General features: G+C 40.5%; 1 long non-coding RNA gene across 1 annotated transcript in view; it reads left to right on the top strand.

Moving 5' to 3' along the window:
• Window positions 1–18,526, top strand: part of LOC119918412 — a 166,358-nt gene that overhangs the window by 2,876 nt on the left and 144,956 nt on the right. Inside the window, exon 2 of the long non-coding RNA XR_005447442.1 lies at window positions 941–1,110. This is a non-coding gene — a long non-coding RNA (uncharacterized LOC119918412). The remainder of the gene's footprint in view (window positions 1–940; window positions 1,111–18,526) is intronic.

The raw sequence follows: 18,526 nt of genomic DNA, 5'->3' as shown, positions 1-18,526 counted from the left end.
TGTTGTTACCTCAACATACAACAGAAAAATCAGACACTGGCAACAAAACTCTGAAAATTCAAAGCTCCCTACTGACCCTGAAAGACCTGGACTGTGCCTTTTCTAAATATTACCATGAACCTTATATTGACCATTTCAATTTCAGATCAGTATGAACAACCAGATATTTGAAAGAGGAAACAACAAAGCTGTCAATAATAGTAATTTTGGCTCCGAGTTGCTCTCCAATGAAAACATGAAAGGAAGCAGAGGCACTTGATAAAAGGATTCTCTACGTCACAGATGGGCAAACATTTCTTTACATTGGATCAAAGATTGAGGCTCTACTCCACAGTACTTGGTATGGCATGCGTCGAATCTTTTATACAGTCTATGATCGAAACAGCTAGTGTAGAATACACAGCAGAATATTCAGTATTCTTGAAACTAAGTAAAGGCCTGGAAGAATATGAGCTAAAGTCTTTCCAAAATTTAAGATTAAAAGTTACTTCTAAAGGCTAGTACTGCATCCTGTGAATACCTTTGTCCATGATAATGTAGCCTAGTACCATCATAAAAGTACCATCATTAAATTCGTGGTTAAAGCAAGGGAGGTTTTTTGTGTATACAAAGAAGAATAAGTGGATGGCAGTCTGTACTTAAGGTCTACACAGAATCTTACTAGATCATATTTATTACAGCTTGTATACATTGGTGGAACAAGCTGAAAGCTGCTTAAACCTGGAAGTTAGGAGGGATTATGGAAACTGGATGTTAAGGGGTTAAGTTGCAGAACCTTCTGTAAAATACAGTACTAACCGTGACAGCGTCCCTCCCAAAATGATTAAAAGTATTAATTTCCCTCAGTATGCTACGCACATGCCCCTTGAGACACTTTTATCCTGCACTTGAACCACACTAATGCAGTTCTCTCATTATCATATGCCCCTATCCTTTCCAGTGAGTCATCCTCCGAAGGTCAGCAAATGGCGACCCTGTTTTCAGAGCTTTCGTGCCCACCACAGGTCCTCGATCCTGGCTTCCACCCCAGCCCTTGTGGTTCAGTAGTTTGCACGGCAGGACCAGAGGGCAGCTGCATCAAGACTTGCATCAGGCCAGCCATGCTAAAAGGTACTCTTTTGCCCTTATCTAACCTCTCGCTGTCACCCGCCCTCATTCTCCGTGGGGTGTATATTAAATTAAATGTTAGGCTCTCCCCGTCTCCAGTCTCTTGGGTGATCGACTTAGTTTTGCCTGGCTAGTTCAGCTGTGAAGAGGCCTTTCTTGTTTCTCCTACACACATGAATAAACATAAGGTCAGGTGATATTCTGAAGCATTGTCCCTATAAGGGGTTGCTGTTGAGTTAAAAACCAGCTCAGGGGTTGCATTAGGGCAGGAAGGATGGCACAGTGAGGGCAGTGGGGAAGTAAACCTCTGTCAGTATAAAGCAGACTTTAGGCTGCAGTAGTTTGAGTAAATGTACAATTTAATAAGCTTAAATGGGAATTGCTCTGTCTGGGGAGTGACATAACTTGGATAATTTTGGATATTGGAGACAAGTTTAACATGAACAGACCAATGTGTGGCTGCTCCGCACTCAACTGAAATGCAGCTGTAGATAGCAAACATTCTGACATACAATCGAATGGGCATAATGCATCACATTTTTTTCAGGGGGGCATATTTTCAAAAATCAGCAGTTTTCACAATGAACTGGGAAGTTCATTGTGAAGACAGTGAATCAATATGTTATATAAAACATCTAATATTGATGTGGGTGGTGGTCTCACATAATATCTTGGGTATTCTGTCTATAGTCAATCAAATGGTGGCAGATTGTTTTGTAGTGGGCTTGTCTCTTGTTTGACCGCTTGCTTCTAGAAACACAGTAAAAGCCTGGTCCCACCATGGCAGCTCTCTAGTCTAGTCCAATGTAATTGCCAAGATCACAGGCACAAGGAGGCGAAATGAAACTTTGTGAATGTTCTATGTAGAGTTCAACTTTGACCAATTGCAAGCCGTTTTGACAGTGCTGACCTTTGAAGGGATGGGAAGCCGTAGAGTCCAGGCTATTGTAGTTTACAAGCTTTGTTGTTCCTTCCACTTTTATTTAACCTCCTCATGTTGGGGTAAGAACTGTTACACAACAGAGCAATGGTTTGCAAACAGTTATGAAAAAGGAGTCTACGGTACAAACACGTCTTTTGAATAATCTGCTTTACCGCTAATGAGCTGGCGAGTTTGCTAACCTATCGTTAGCAAGCAAGTACAGAGTCACTACAGGCAGAGGGCTTCTCTCTCCCGTAGTGTTTTGACTTTTCTCTAAATCTACAGTATAATTGAATAGTAATTAGACATCACTGTGGTTTCTGTCTTGAATTTGCGGACGTTTGATTGAGTTAAGAAACTCCGTTGCACACACATTGCTGTTGGATGGTATGCGTCATGGCTGGCGCATGTAGACTGATATTTGTGAATAACAGAGCACAGCTGACATGACCATCAGGTGTTTGATATTTGTACAAGCTCTCCCTGCTCAATGTGGAGCTCTTTTTGAATGGCAGCAAACTGGTCATGGTAGACTATAGACACATTGAAAAATGAATAGAGGCTCTCAAGCAGATTAAAAAAATCACTTGCTTCAGGAATGGCAGTGAAAGTGTGGCAAAGGCGTAGGTCATTTGCATAGCAATGCACATGGACAGCCTCTGAATACTTTTCCCAGAAACGGACTTGCACACCACAAACGGATCGACTCATCACTGCTGTGCAGTCATATATTTGGGCCACAACTTTCAGGTCAGCAATTTTGTTGCACACAAGAACCTGCTCGACTGCATTTGCACCTGCATCCTAGCCATACAGCTTCTGCAAGCATTGGAATCTTTCCTAGATGTCACCTTCCTGTGTGCCCGTCATTGGCTTCGTCCTCCATCACCACATACATCTTTGATTCTTTTACTTCTTTAATCAACCCGTGGTTCGATCTTCTGCTTGGACAGAGGACCCAACAATATCATATTCATTTCAAGGGCTTTAATGCATAATTAGTATGATAGATAATAGATCAATGGCTATTTTTTTATTTTTATTATTCTATGCTATAGCCCCGGATGTCCATGCGTAAAGACAACCATGGATGGTCAGTTACCCAGCAATGTAGATTATGTAGTACAAAGCTCACATTCTCAACATGTACAGTTCTTTACTTTCTACTTAGAAGGCATTTTGGGGCTGAAAAATGGTGGTTTAATATGAATAAGGGCAAAAAACAAGCTAACATGCTAAAGTCGCTTACAGTGATGCTAACATCACTTTAACTATGGGTTATGTTAAATCTGAAGCTCTAGTTACTTCCAGATTCAGTCTGATTAAGTCATGCTGTTCATGATGTAATTTGACATTGCTCTATCCCACTTAATAATTACAAGATGTAAATTTTACACAAACTTAACGGTGTCTGAATGGGCATTCTGTCATTGCAAGCTAATCTGGCTAATGCTAGTTCATATTTGGAAACTTTAGAGAACATCTTCCTCCCCAGAGTGAAACAAACCACTGGAAAGTATATGGCAAATGGTGAAATCCATCCATATTCGAGCCAGCAAAGAGGAGCTGTGGGAGAAGGAACCTAAAAGATTCAGATGATGAGCATTCAGGCAGACAAGAGAAAGTACCAGCACCACAAGGAATACAAAATAATTTTAGAAGTTCCATGAAAAGGTGCAGAAAAAATGGGCAGCAAATGGCATTAGGGTCTGGAGGGTTCAGATTTGAGAAGACAAACTTTGTACATTTTGTAGCCATACATGGGGGGAGGGGGAGATGCAGTTTCTCTCCCAAAAGTAGCTGTATTTTAAGATATCTTGGTTCTATAAATACAAGTAACAAATCAGAGCTTGGCATCAGAGCTAACAGCAGCTGCAAAGCTAGCAGCAGCATCTTGTATCACCCTCAAATTTACAAAGTGGTTATGACTTCTCTGCAGAGTTCAACAAAAGCAGCTAACTGGCTGCAAACAACTGCAAACTTTCCATTTTGCTGCTTGTTTTCGACTGCCCTTAAATTGTAAATGGTGTTTCAAAAGACAGTGCTGTCAGAATTTGGCGCTTGGGTGTGTGATGAAGGGGTTGGGGGGCTGGCGGAGGGTGGGGGGTTGGGGGGCTGGCAAAGGGTGGGGGGGTAAGCCATAGGAAGGATAATGCACTGCTTCAGCACGCATGGTTTGATTCCTGCAGGAGAATGACTTTACTGGGCTATTACCGCTTCAGTTAGACAGCACTGAATTGTTCATCTTTTGTTCTGGCAGTGAAGCTCTGAGGGGGTTTCTCACAATGAATTCCTATTGATTTTTCTGGTCATGTCATCAAATTGTATGTGGCTTGAATCGTGACTACTGTTTTCTCATCTGCTCTCTGAGGTTGCCCTTCTATTAACTTTTCATCCTATTTGGATGGGGCAAAACTAAACAAAAGACAGGGAGAATTAAAGTGGGGAAGAAACTGGAAAATAGAAGTAAACACAACCAGCAGACCTGAGGTGTAAGTCTCTTGTTCTGTGAAGTTCCTGGACATAATTATAATAATTTGATTTAAAGAACACAGTTATAAAGTGCTTCCCATATAGGATAAAATACACATACATGATACATAGACAAAGATCAAAGCATATGACCAAAATAAACTAAACGAATGGGGAGTGTTTATTAAAAGGCAAACCTATAGAAATTACTTTTCAGCAGTAGCTTAAAACAAAACCACAGTTTCAACAGATCTGATGGAATGGGGAAGGCTATTCCAGAGTTCAGGAGTTACACTGGAAAATCGCTGGATTTAAAATAGGAATGAGGAATGGATAAAAGGCCTTGATCAAGTGATCCGAGTAGCCAAGAACTCGAATAGAGGCTCAAAAACTCTGCTATATATGCGGAGCCAGGCCATGCAGGGGCTTAAAGGTGATTTTGAAACTGATTCTGTGTTTTACTGGCTTTAGAATGTTTTTTTTCCTCCTGTGGTGGTGTAGTTTTTCTTTCGCTAGTCCAAATATAATTCGTTGTATTACGACTACAAAGACCAACATGCAGCTGTTTTGTTATTGCTGCAAGTCTCTTTTGGATTGTACCACAGATATAAAATGGATTTATTCTTCAGCTGTGCAAAAGTGCAAACTTAGCAACTCTTGCCTGAGAGAAACAGCGCTTAGGGCTTGGTTAAAACCAGTTGCTAGTAACGTATTTGAAGCCTGCTGTCGCTGCTTAATGAATGAGCGCTGCTACTAAAATTTCACATGATCATTAATGATTTTCAGTAAGCTACCGTAACTCAACGCGTGACTGTCTCCCTCTTCTCATTTTTCAAAGGACAAGTGAATGTGAGGGAGAGTGGCAGAAAGTGATGGCAGAAGTTAGGGGAGGAAAAGATCAGCATTAAGTTAAATTAAAAAGAAAGGAAGGTGTTGACCACGAAGGAGCTGAGGTTAGCAACGTTAAAGCAAATTAGGGATGCAAGCTAATGTTAGTCCTTTTTAAGCTAATGAGGAGATTATTCTTTTGGATTTTGATGTACAAATGAAATGCTCGTAATTATAGAGAAGGGAGGTGGTTCTGTAATGAATCTGAGGTCATATTAACAGTGTTTGGTGCTGCGCTGTGTACACCAGTCAAAGTCTGATTTCCTACTTGTAAACTTGCGGCAAATCCATCTACCCCGACATCATAAAGAAGCAGTTGTCTGACGTTCACAACAATGGCAGCGCCCGTGGATTCACACATTGGAAATGGTAAACCACCAACTAAAAGGCAACATAAAGTATATTTGCTGTTTTTAATTTAAAAAATACATACTACCATATTATAAAACCTGTTCTGCATGTACATTGATGGCGAAATATGTAGCTGGTTGCGGCTCACTATCTCTTAAAGTCATCTTCTCTGCATAAAAGTTATTTGGAAAAACATTAAAAATGCCCAAAAACTTGAAAACATTAGGAAATATAAAACATTGACTGACTTTTGCAGATTACCGATGTAGCTAGACAAGAACAGAGTTAATAAGAAACGTATGTTTATGTCACTTGTTTTCATTAAAACGGCTATCTCTATTTAACACCAAGGGTACTGCTGAGAGTACAATTGTGTGTATACATAACAAAGAAACATCAGTTTGCCGCATTCATGTTTTTTGTTTATGTTTGGCATTGTGCACCTTGAATGCTTAGAGGTCGGAAGTTGGAAATTTCAGCTAGGAAGTTCTGACATCCAACTTTGACTGGAACACAGCATAAAAGACACCACTTGAGGAGTTAAGCAGATGACCCAGAGGTAGTGTATATACAGTAAAAACAGAAGAGGATCGACCCTTGTCCACATAAGGGAGGGGTAGAGGAAGACATGTAAATGTTAATGTGAACAGTGAAGTTTGTCAGGCAAGAAGACAAATGTTAATCTACTGCCATTTTTTTTGTTTTAATTTTTGTAAACATTATACTACAAAACATTTATTGATGGAGTTTTGGTAGCAAGTTAGGAGATGCAGATCAAGGTTACGAGATGCGGCTAACTCCTGACTTGATGCTACAACAATCTCTAACTTTTAAATGAACAAAATCTTCCACTTACAAATAAAAAGATGAATTCATAAGCAATAAATTAAACTGTTGCTCAATTTAATACACTCAGGGGTTTAGCCATTCAGTGTTAACTTGTTCTGGTGTGATATGTAGTTTATGATTGCTAATGTTCATTAATATTACCAATCATCTAATTTGATATTAAATATTAAATATTAAAACCATAAACCAACATTGCTATGTAACGTACAATAATATCAATTTCCTGACTTTGTCTCTTGTCTACTTGTGCTACTGTTACAATGTTTCCCATTAATTAATGAGACCATTTCTGAATTTTAATTTCAGAATGAACCGAAAAATATTTGTACATATATAATAATATCATAATATATTACAGGACTCTAACGATGTGGGCGCTGCTCCGCGCTACTGTAAGCTCGCACGCTCAGACACTTTGGCCTCCGACTCGAGACAACCGCTTTTCTTTTGAGGTAACTACGGTAATGTTAACGGCCTGTCTCTGTCACTCGTTTGTGAGAAGGCAATTAAGCTAGCCGCGCCTACATTTGGAGTGCACACGTATTAAAGCCTTTATGATAAATCCACTGAAATGGACCAGTGCGTGCTGACAGGCAGGTTAGCGGCTTTATCCTGTCAGTTTCTCTCTTTACAAAGACAAGTGTTGCAGTATTATTAGTATTAGAGTCCTACCTAAAGAGAGGCTGTAAAGTCTTCATTTTTCTCGATACAAGAACCACATACAACATTATTTATCAAGTTCGGTCTCTGGTTGGACTTAATGAATTTAGCATGAGGATACACACAACGCCCGGTTTTCAAAATAAGGTGTCTATACAGCATGGAAATTGATTAATTAGATTATATTTACAGAAAGTATAAAACATATTACATGTGTCCAATAAAAGTATTTATATTATATTATATATTATAGTATATTTATAGCTATACAATGGGTTTATGATCAAATACTTTATTAGAGCACAACATTGTTTACAAGCATACCAAGTTCTTCATAGATAGCCTCTTAATTTTGCATCAATTTAAGGCATTTAACTTTAAAATGTACAAAACATTCTTATAGGGGGCATGCCCCTGGACCCCCGGTGAGAGGGTTCAAGGCCCACCCACCATAGTCTCTTAAAATCCTGTGGGAAACACTGTGTTACATTACTATTCAGCATTTCATAGTTAAACCTTAATTGCTTTTCATAAAGATAAGACAAGGCAAGTTTACTTTCATAGAGACATAAAAAGGCAAGACAATATATAAAAGAAATACAATGTAATTTAAAAAGACAAATTAATTAAATTTAAGATAAAAAAACAGAAGAATTAATGCAATTACAGCGTCGTGAGAAATAGTGCATTAGAAAACAAAAAAGTTATGAACCTCGATTTTAAAAGAGCTTAGAGTTGGAGTAGAAATACATTTTTCTGGATGTTTTTTCCAGTTATGTGGCGCATTTAAACTGAATGCTGCTTCTCCATCTTGGCAACTGTTGGGACAGTAGTAGACAGTAGGTCATCTGGGACAGTCATAGTTTGTAGCCAAGCCCTTAACCATATAGTGTCTTCATAAACCAATAGTAATTTAAAATCTGTTCTGAGTGCAAAGGTCTGATAACTGGAGTGACATGCTCCACTTTCTTGGTTTTAGTGAGGGCTACAAGCGTTTTGAATAAGCTGCCGCTGTCACGAGACATTAAAAAGAAATTACTCAAGCCTACTGAAGACCAGTTTTTCTAACTCATGCTGAGAGATGAGACCTTAAAGTCTTGCTGGATTTTTAACGTCATATTACTGTAGTCTGATTTTATAGTTGCCCGACAAAAGAAGGAATAAAGTAAACATAGGGTTTCTCACCAGGAGAAATGTATAGAAATATTTAGATGTCTCTCTCAGTCGTCATAAAATATGCCCAGACATTGTGTAAAACTACTTCCTCTAGCATCTGTAGGTACTCTATGTTTCAAGAAGGCCTTCCGGGATGCTCTGCTATGCATGCCAGACACATTCTCTCTCTCTCTCTCTCTCTCTCACTCACTCGCAGTGTGATACTGCAGCCATCTGTTAATGTGCTGCAGTCTTAATTATGCTCTCATCACACTAAGTCAATCAGAGATGGGCCCGAACCAACTGTAACACACCTAGCAGGGGCTTTACCGATCAATAAATTACTCTAGGGGCTACTGTAGCTCTCACCAGCTCGGGACCTCTAAGTCACTTAGTTTTAGCACAATGGTCTTGTTTTGGTGTTTGTACATATTTACATGACATTGTGTGGGTGTTCCTAATATTAATATGTTACTTTCATGCATTTCCATCTCACTCAATACAGCTGTGTCATGGTTAACTGGTGTCATGGTCAGTGAACTGACCGCTCCACTATGACATGCTGCTTCAGTGCCTATGGAATGCTAGGTGTATATGTGTAAAATGCTCCATCTGTTGTGCAGTCACAAGCCTCTTTTCCTCAGGTGTTGAGGTTAGCAAAGTGATGTTTAATATCAGCTGGCCTTGCATAGCTGTGTGTCACATCATGGCCTCTAGTTTGACAACACTAGCATTAAAGCAGGAAGTGCAAAGTGAATCCAAGCAGTGGTTACAGTGGAGCCAGGTGGAGCCAACAAAAAAGTGCATTTTAAAATAATGAGCTGCGTAGGTTGTCAGAGTGCCAGCAAAATAAGCTACTTATATCGCGAACCTCAGTGCAGATTAACATAAGGCTATCTCAGAAAGGTGATATTTTAGTTCAACATTAAGATCCATCAGCCTATAGACAAAACAAATTGCATTTCCTAGAACATACAGCTCCTGAACAGTAATCCCGAGGGGAACACTGGTTCATATAACATCTTACATAATAAGATAAACATCTCACCAACACTGCCCAATTGGCTCATTTACAAGGATCTTCATTATTTCCATTCTTTTCTGCAAAAGAAATCATGAATGTTATTTGATTTATAGAGTATGACAATAGCACAGCAGGACTGCATGAAAAATGTCTCTCACCACTCGAAAATTGTAGCCTTCATAGACAACTCTCCATTGTTTGGATAGCATCAATTCCATGAAGTTAAGAAGAGGTTTTGAGAGAAAGAAAAACATCACACACACAACACAGCTATACTGCACTGTGCTACCTGGAGGTCCTGTTACTACATCAGTGTATTTCGCCAACCACATCAATTTCCTGGAGGCCGTGAAAGCCATGCTCTTCAAAGTAACTTTGCCATTGATTAGTCATTTGTTAAAGCACTAATGGTTGCTCTCCACCTAAAATTAGTTGAATGCATGGGATGCTCTTCATTTACCTGCCGATAACTTTCATGATACTTAAGGAATTTCTGGCGTTCCTCTGTGCACCGTTTCACTCAACCATTGACATTCAGATGACCTCATTCCATATCATCTCTTGGTTCAAAAGTTCACGTGAAGGCGCCTGTGTACCGTGTGCCTGCTCTCCCTCCCTCAGCGGGCTATCAGGGCTCCATTGGACGCTTGGCTCTAATCTGCCAGCTCGGGGGCGTGTTTCCTGCGTTGGGGGCTGTGGCCCAATCCATCTGTCTTCATCAGTGAGCCGGGTCGGCTGTGGGATTGGGCCAGCAGGACCCCGCTAAGCACCAGCTGCTAGCTGCCTTTTACACTGATTCCCACCAACTGGGACATATTTACAGTACAGCAAGCAGCCCGGGAAGATTGGAGGACCTTTCAGCTCTTAGCGCCTGGATTTTTCTTTTTTCTCTTGTGGTTTTGTTCTGTCTCTTAGACTCTCCACACCTTCCACAGCCTGTGCTTTATGTGCTTATTTATCAGCCTGTGTGTGTGCCTCTGCATCTCGCTTATTTTAGGTTATATAAGCAGGTTATGTACGCAGGACATGAGTGCACTCTCAGTTTGATGTTGTTCCTTGACACTAGGCTTTTGACCATTTACGATGGATGGACCACATAGTTATCGGTAAAATTATGCTATTTATTTACTTAAGATTTCTCACCACTTCTCTGTGTTGTCCTTGTCTCCACTCACACTTGAAGCCAAGAAGAAAGTTAAGATATAAAATAAATGTACTTTTCAGTTGTCATCCCAACCATTATTGCTGTTGCCATGGCTTCACTGTATGATAGAGAGGTTCATACTCCTCCATCCTCTGTCTGTCTATGGCTTTGTTTGTTAATGGTCCATCCATCTGTCCATGTTTTATCACACTTTCACTATAATCATGTAAACTCACCACTTCGGTCAGCACCTCTCTGGCATAAAGGAAAGCTTTTTTTTGACAGTTCCTCAAGATGAGTTCAGCATACATATTGTTTGAGTGAAACTATTTTCTCAGAAATACTGCAAAATACCGCCTACTACCACTTCCTCTGTTCAGTCAGTAACGGAGGCAGGTGAGCCTGTACAGTGGGTCACAATAACTGGATGAGGGGCTGCTACTTACTGTGGTGAGACACTAAGTTAATTACCTCCCTTATAAATACCTGCCTGACCTTTACCTCCTAATGAATAAGGCCATGGGCTCTGAACAGTGAAACTGAGCTAAGGCCCTGAGGCCGGGTGTCCTTCCTATGGAAATCAGTTTTGGTCAAAATGGGAATGAGATTAGCAAGTACTGATCTGTTCCTTTGATTTTCTTTTCCATCTCCCCACAAGCTCTCCTTTCTGTATCAACTGCCCCGGAGTATTGACATGTGAGCAAATGCAGATTAAGTAGTGGATCTTCATCAGACAGGAGGAATAGGGGAAATGTCACTTGGAAGCGTACTAGCAAATCTAGCGGCGTGGCAGAAACAGTATTCACCTATAGCTACAATGAAATAAACTTGAGCCACAGAATGTTACCCCGCACTTTACTCTGTGCACTTACTTGACAAAGATGGAGATCACATGTCCTTTGTGGTTGCAGCAAGAGCCATCAACTCTTAGAGTGCATGTGATTGATGCTCCAGGAAATAAATGAAATATACCTGCTAGCATTCTTTCATGTGCCGGCATGGTCTTTATGTTTTCAACAGCGAGGAATGGGGATAATGCACTCTATCGTCGGCAGTCACGCTACAGTAAACCACAATGTGTGACAACAGCAGAGGTCCAATTCATACTGATAGTACAATGACATCTCTTGGCAGGCCAATAAAAGAAAATGTCCTGCCCACCATCCTATAGTGAAGCGACATGATCCCATGGGCTGCGTTGACTGGGGGCCTAGTCATGTGTATGTGGTACAGTATGATGTGATTGCAGCAGTTTCATAATGATTTGTGTGTGTGCTCCTCTGACAAATGAAAGTGTGAGTGCACAGTGTTCTTGTGTGTGAAATAACTGCCAGTATTGGCAGCCATGTAGCAAGGAGGAAGTGCCACTTTACAGTGCCCATGAGGCACTTGTGATATTTCGTAGCTAACTCTCTGTTTCATGCATATCAACCAAATTGAAGTTTGAGTGCATTTTTTTAATGATGATTTGTTCTGACTGCCGTGCACATGTTTAATAGTTTCTTGGTTATTTATTTTATTTTATGTTATGTGTCGATACAGACTGGGTTGGGAATCAAAGAGAAACTCACAGAGAGAATCGCAGCCTCTGCAACCATCTGAGCAGGTTCTGCAATATGTACAGCAGGGGAGAGGTGGCGTCAAGTGGGAATAGTCGGCTCTCTGCCTGGAAGAGAACAAAAGACAGATCTTACTTTGTGTCTCATTCTCAAACATGAGATATGAGATGGCTCCTCTTCTGCCCACCACAGTTTCTCTGGGGTTGTGGTAATGTGACAGCGAGCAACAGAGGCTAATTGTGTTGTATTTAGCCAGACAGAATTTATATGGGCCTTCTTTTGTCTGTCTTTTTTGGCATGGCTGTGGTATTTTTGTAGCTGATCGAGGGTAATTGCATGCAATCGGAGTTGTATCAGGCACCACAGAGATTTTTTCCCCTTCATTATTGGACCCACTCTAGCTTGATTGAAGTCTGGTTTTTTTTTTTTTTTTTTTGTTTTTTTTTGCTCCTTACCTATGTTGAAACGGAGTCAAAACGCTGCCTTCCTGCAGCATATTACTGAGTTTTTCATCATTTTCTCATAATCTGCCCCCCCCATCCCCCCTCTGAGGGATTATCCCTGAACCTTAAGCTCGTGTTCCATCCTAACTGTGTCAAACTCTTTAGAAATGCAGTAAATAACGCTGGCATCGCTGGCAAAGCAGAGTTGACCTGAGACTGTGCCATATGTGCTGTGCTAGGGACAACATGCATGTTTCTCTGTGGAGCCGCTAACCTTTAAAATGTTAATTGTTGTGCTCCGTGTTTAATCATGGGAGAGCCTACCTCCTAAATATAGCCATGCTTCCTGTCCGTGCTCACTCAGATAGAACAAGGCTGATTTATTTTGCATAGGGATGATTTTAGAGACAGCTTACATCGCTCAGGATTCTAACACTAATATTATATGCACATTTTCAAGGCAATGTTGAGCTAAGAGCTGTCCAGGAAGTGTTGTGTTTTGCGGAGAGTATGAGAAAGCAAATATAGAATCAAGCAAAATCTAAAACCGAGCATAAAGGCTTTTTGTATGCTTTTATCACTTTTGCCCCCTATTCTTTTTCTTCTGAATCTCTGTATTTCACCTCCAGCTCTCAACCCCCACCCCCCCACCCCACCCTCAACCCTTTCTCTCACCATCTCTCTTCCAGCAGTTGATATATTATGCCTGTTATTCAGTGAAAGCATCATAGTGCCGCTGAAAGCAGCATGCCGTTTGCAAGGCACTGACTGCGCCTTTGTCTGCGAGGCACGCTGCTACCAGCAGGTTTTTGGACGCTTGTTGCCATTTCCACTCTCAAATTTGATTGCTGCAGAGAAATGAAAGCTATATCATACCACACCCCACATGGGGTTCAGGAATGAATATTTCCCTTTTTTATTCACAGCCTGGCTCATCTTCCTTTTTAAAGACAGTTGAACTCAAATCTAGAGGTAAAAATCAGATGGAATTTGTCTTTTGTGTCCGGGTCATGCTGTGAGTGGTTATCGTCAATGATGCTGATTTCACACGTCTGAGTAATTTCTTACAACTGCACAGTTACCAGTGTGCGCCACTTAAACACCACTGATTTGTTATAGTTTGTTTTTTTATGTTCTATTTGATTTCAATGAATGGAAAAAAAATTGCTAAGAAATTGGAAATAAATTGCTGTGCTGGTTCTCTAGATCTTGATGTTAAGGCGGATTTTACAGTGCGTTGCCCCGGCCTTGTTATCTGGGCAGAAATCTTTAAAGAATGAAACTTAATCATTTAACATGGTGTCTGCATCAAAAGGACTTGATTGCTTTGAATGCAGCGTCCTGTAATGCTTCCTATTCATAAGCCTCTCTTTGTTGGCAAAGGGACAGATACACAGTATTCTTCACAGTAAAATCCAAGTATGAATCACTCTGTTCTATTCACTGCACAAAATCTGTCTTCTCCATTTTCTTTTGTCTATAATTGAGTCCTTAATGGCTTACTAAGGGCTCCCAGTGCAGTAAGATTACTGTAACCTGTTACAAATAGATATCAACTTGTTTCAAGAATTTTCTAGAAATGAGTGTGTGCATCTAGAAACAATAATAAGGCAGGATGCTGCTCTAGAATAAGGAAACACAACATTATTGCCAGACTTGCCAGCAGATTTGTCCTTTATTCTCCATACAATAGCGATGTACCCACAAAGACGGTAAAGAAGATTGCAGGGTAGCAAACTCGGATGTAACAGGAAGTCCTCCAACCTAAACGACAAAATAGGTAGTATTTCCATGCCTCCCAAAACGACACTTGTGATTGTTTCCCGTACCAGTCCAACACCAGGCTGAGTTAACTTACGACTCAGAATAACATTTACTTGGTTTCACACTCAGACATCGTTCTCCTGTGTGAAAGTCCTGGTTTTGGCCCATCCATTCACCCATCCACTTATGGACTTTCTCGTTATTTATAATACGTCACCCCACCTCCTCCTTTGCTACTGTTGTTGGGCCACTAGAGACCGCTGTCAGAATAAACATAAAAAATGGGTCGTAATAACATTCTGAACAAACTACATATTTTGTCGTTTTTTTCTGGGGAGGACGGACTTGGCTGTAACCAATGGAACATTTAAATTAAGTAGATAATCTGCATTGTAAATGTTTTGAGGACAGGAACGCATTCAGTATGTACACTACACGCCCATCCTCGACACTAGCCTCCACACTCTCACACACCATCTTGCTAAATGAAGCACTATTTCTGGCATTGGATATAAATCGTGAGCTGTGGAATAATATGAACGTCCTTCCTAGGATACTGGGCTGTGAAACAAGTTGCTATAGCTTAAATTGGAAACAGGATTTTAAAAAATCGAATTGGGTTAGCCAAAGAAAACAAGCTTTAAAGCTGCACTAATCGATATTTTTAAACAATGTTTTGAGTGACTAATGTCAAAGGGGGTTGCTTGTAATGATGAACGAACAGCCTCATTATACCTCAGATACAGAGCGCTTTAGTGTCCTCCAGCTCATTGTTTGGGTTTACAATTTTATTTTTCTGGTTCAGTCTGAGCACTCTCATCAGCTGCTTTCAGTTAACATATCAAAAGGAATCTGTTACAGACAGAAATTACTTGATAAGTAGTTTTTGTTTGTTTTTGCAGTGTTCTAGTCTTTTAATTGGCATGCTTTTCTTGGCTTTTCACCATGTAACATTTTTTTAAAATGAGCAATAATTAATGACTGATGGTTACGTGAACAATTATACTGTACATCATCACACTAATTTGACACCCAGAGGAGCAACACAGTGAAATGGAATAGGTTCTTAATAATAATCGAGATCTTGAGATGTGTCGTTTTCTTGGCTCGGACATCAGGACAGAGGGGAGCCACAGCACACTGACCCCACCAGAGGAACAGCTTGTTTGTTCTAATTAGAGACATTGAGGACACAGAGTCACTGCAGCAATGAAAGTAAAAACCACCTATGCTTTTCACTGCCTCCTGGCTTTGAAAATGTACTAATTCCTAATTCACGAGAGCAAACAAACCTAGCTAATGTAAGTGTGGGTTTTATTTGTATGAGGGAGCAAATCCTGATGGACTTCCCATTGGTTTCTAGTGATGGGTGACCAATTAATGTAGTTTGTGTCTTGTAGGCAATTATGCTGTCAATGCAGTTGTTTGTTGTGGAGCTTGTTACCTTCACTGTAATAAGTTAAACCTGCAAGAATTGGTTGACCTCTAGGAAATTAATTCATTAACAGCAACAACAAAACTCATGTGGTATAACACTGAAACGCTTCCAGCAAAGTTTAATGATGCAGATACAAGAGATTTAACTTTAAAAAGTTCAGACAGCTCTATAAATGATGTGGCTCTGTAATTTAGTTTGAACACAAAGAGAGGCGTAATGCATACAGGGAATTAGTTTGCCTAAATGGCACTCACACTCGCAGTGTGATTTGCACTCTGTGGTACTTCGATGCAGATCCAGTATTGGTGAGATTTCTCCAGTTTTGAATGTGTTAGGTCGAATTCACACACCCTGAGTTCCCCTTACAGGTGTTGTTTCTCTTTGCGGAGCTGAAAACGTTGCTGTTAATTAACCCGCTGCTGATCCCACACTGGTAGCTCTCTGTCAACACTTCCTTTGCAAGAATAATCTAAATGGTCTGGGAAGTCACAAATTCACACTTCTGTGTGCATGTGTGAGCAGTTGTATACTTGGGTGTGCAAAACCCACCGCGTCTAGGTACATTAAGCTGTCTAATTTTAAATCTGTTCACAGTTAAATGCCTGCAATGGCAAAATCTCTTCTTCTTCGCCCCCTTTCCAGTTGGCAAACAACAAAACTGTGCATAACAGCCATCTGGTAAGGAGTGGGACATAATCATTATTTTATGGTCGCAACATCGTCTGACAAAATAAACATGTAAACAGGTTAATGACAACAGCTCTGCTAAATATTCACCTATATTGGCATTTAAAAGGAAGAATGATCACAGGGAGATTGTAGTGAGAGGAAAATGCCATTATAGTCTGGACAGAAGGCTGAAAATGAGTTTTTTTTTTGGCATATCCACATTGTATCTGGATTGATTTTTGGAACTGTGGACAGCAAAAAAGCCCACATGAAATACATGTTTTGCAAATCTGACCCCAGCTACATTTGGATGTGGTTTGAAATGCGATTCCAATTGGATTTCTACAGATGTGTTTCAGTCCGGATGCTCTGGCCGCTCAGATCAGATCTAAAAATGTCTTTTGTGTCACTTGCATCGAGAAAACACTACGACAGCATCAAATCCTGAATGATGGAAGTTCATCATAGCGGCTGAGCAGAATCTTTGTTGCGTTGCTGAGTAAATGTGGTGCGACTGACGATTTCTGCACCGTGACTGTTTGGAGGGTGTGAGATGATGATCTCCGTTTCTGATTCTTCCGTGTTTTAAAGCAGCGTCACCAGTGTACATAGTTACTGGCACCTGCAACTCTACCACAGCAAACGATGGCAATAAGTTGGTGATGTCTAAACACACACATTTAATGACTCAAATAACAAACTTACAGTCACAGAATCAAGCAAGGAGTCCGAGGAATAATCAAATCCGGGAACTGGTATAAACAAAAATCCAAGGAGCATGAAAATCCAAACCTAAATACAAAAATGACAGAATAAATCTAGAAAGCGGGTAATAATCCAGATCCAAGTCCAGGAATATAGATAACAGATAATCCAAAAACAAAGAGAAAACAGACACTGAAACACATGACAAACTCATGACAACAATCTGACGCAGACGGGGGAACAAGCAGACGACGGGGCATAATAATTGGACATACAGTAGGTGACACATTAGGGCAGGTGCAAAGAATCAACCACAGGACATGAAGTAGAAGTCATGCGAGACAAGGAGGGATAACTTCTAAACATCTAATAAATCACAAGACACAGAGGTCAGGAATACATGTCATTGGAATTCATATCTCTCCAATCTGTAGGGCAAAAATTATTACATTAAATGTGAATTCAACCATCTCTGATTATTATTTGTTCTAATTTTCGTTAAATTCTCTACTTAGGTTTAGGTTTATAGGTTTAATTTAATATTGTTTTGGTGTGATAGTAAAAAACGTGTGTGTGTGTGTGTAAATGGAGGCAACGGTGTGTCTTTCTTTGTTGTGTGGGAAGGTATGGTTCATAATGGCCATAAAGGATTATTTTCCTTTGTGTGGGAGCTGTGTGTGCACTGTATGTTGAAGGTCTTTAAATAAAACATATCTTTGTATTATATAAAGTCTATCTCTGCTGTCTGTACCTTTTAGTGGGTGTAGTGCTGTAGATAACAACAGGACTCACACTTTTCTAGTAAGGTTTAAAGATGCAATGGCTGAAAGGTAGCTTTTATGAAATTACACAAATGGGGATGAGCAATTGAGAATGGAGAAAAGTCAGAGATTCATGTCCGTTAGAGTCTAGTACAGAATGCTTTCTCCTGTCTACATCAGAGGAGTTGCACTTGCCCGATCCCAGGAAAACTGACTGTCCATCCAGTGGTTTCCTCAGCTGCTCGCTGTGTGTACAACTGATGTGTAAGTTCCACTTTTCACTGCGTGATTTGGCTCTAGTCCCAAGAAGCATTGTTTTATATCCGTGTCTGTTTGGGTGGAACCCTGAAGGTAGCAGATCGGAGAGATTCGCTGTGATGTTCAGTCATCAGAGAACGGATGGATGTGAGGAGACAGCTGGAGTGATGGAAGAACACACACATGCTTACACACACACAGGTCCTTAGGGATCGCATGCACTGTGCCAGGTAGGACAAACACACAGTTCATGCATTTACGCTCGCATACACATATCCACAAACAGGCCCCCTTAGGCTGACATACATAGAGCCAGGGCTGGTTCAGCTGCGGATGAGTGCAGACTGAGCTGAGCCA

The sequence above is a fragment of the Micropterus salmoides genome, unplaced genomic scaffold (assembly GCF_014851395.1).
Source record: "Micropterus salmoides isolate LMB-PRFRI ecotype aquatic unplaced genomic scaffold, ASM1485139v1 Ms_hic_scaffold_23, whole genome shotgun sequence".
In the NCBI taxonomy this organism is placed as follows: domain Eukaryota; kingdom Metazoa; phylum Chordata; class Actinopteri; order Centrarchiformes; family Centrarchidae; genus Micropterus; species Micropterus salmoides.
This window is presented reverse-complemented; position numbering and strand designations above follow the sequence as displayed.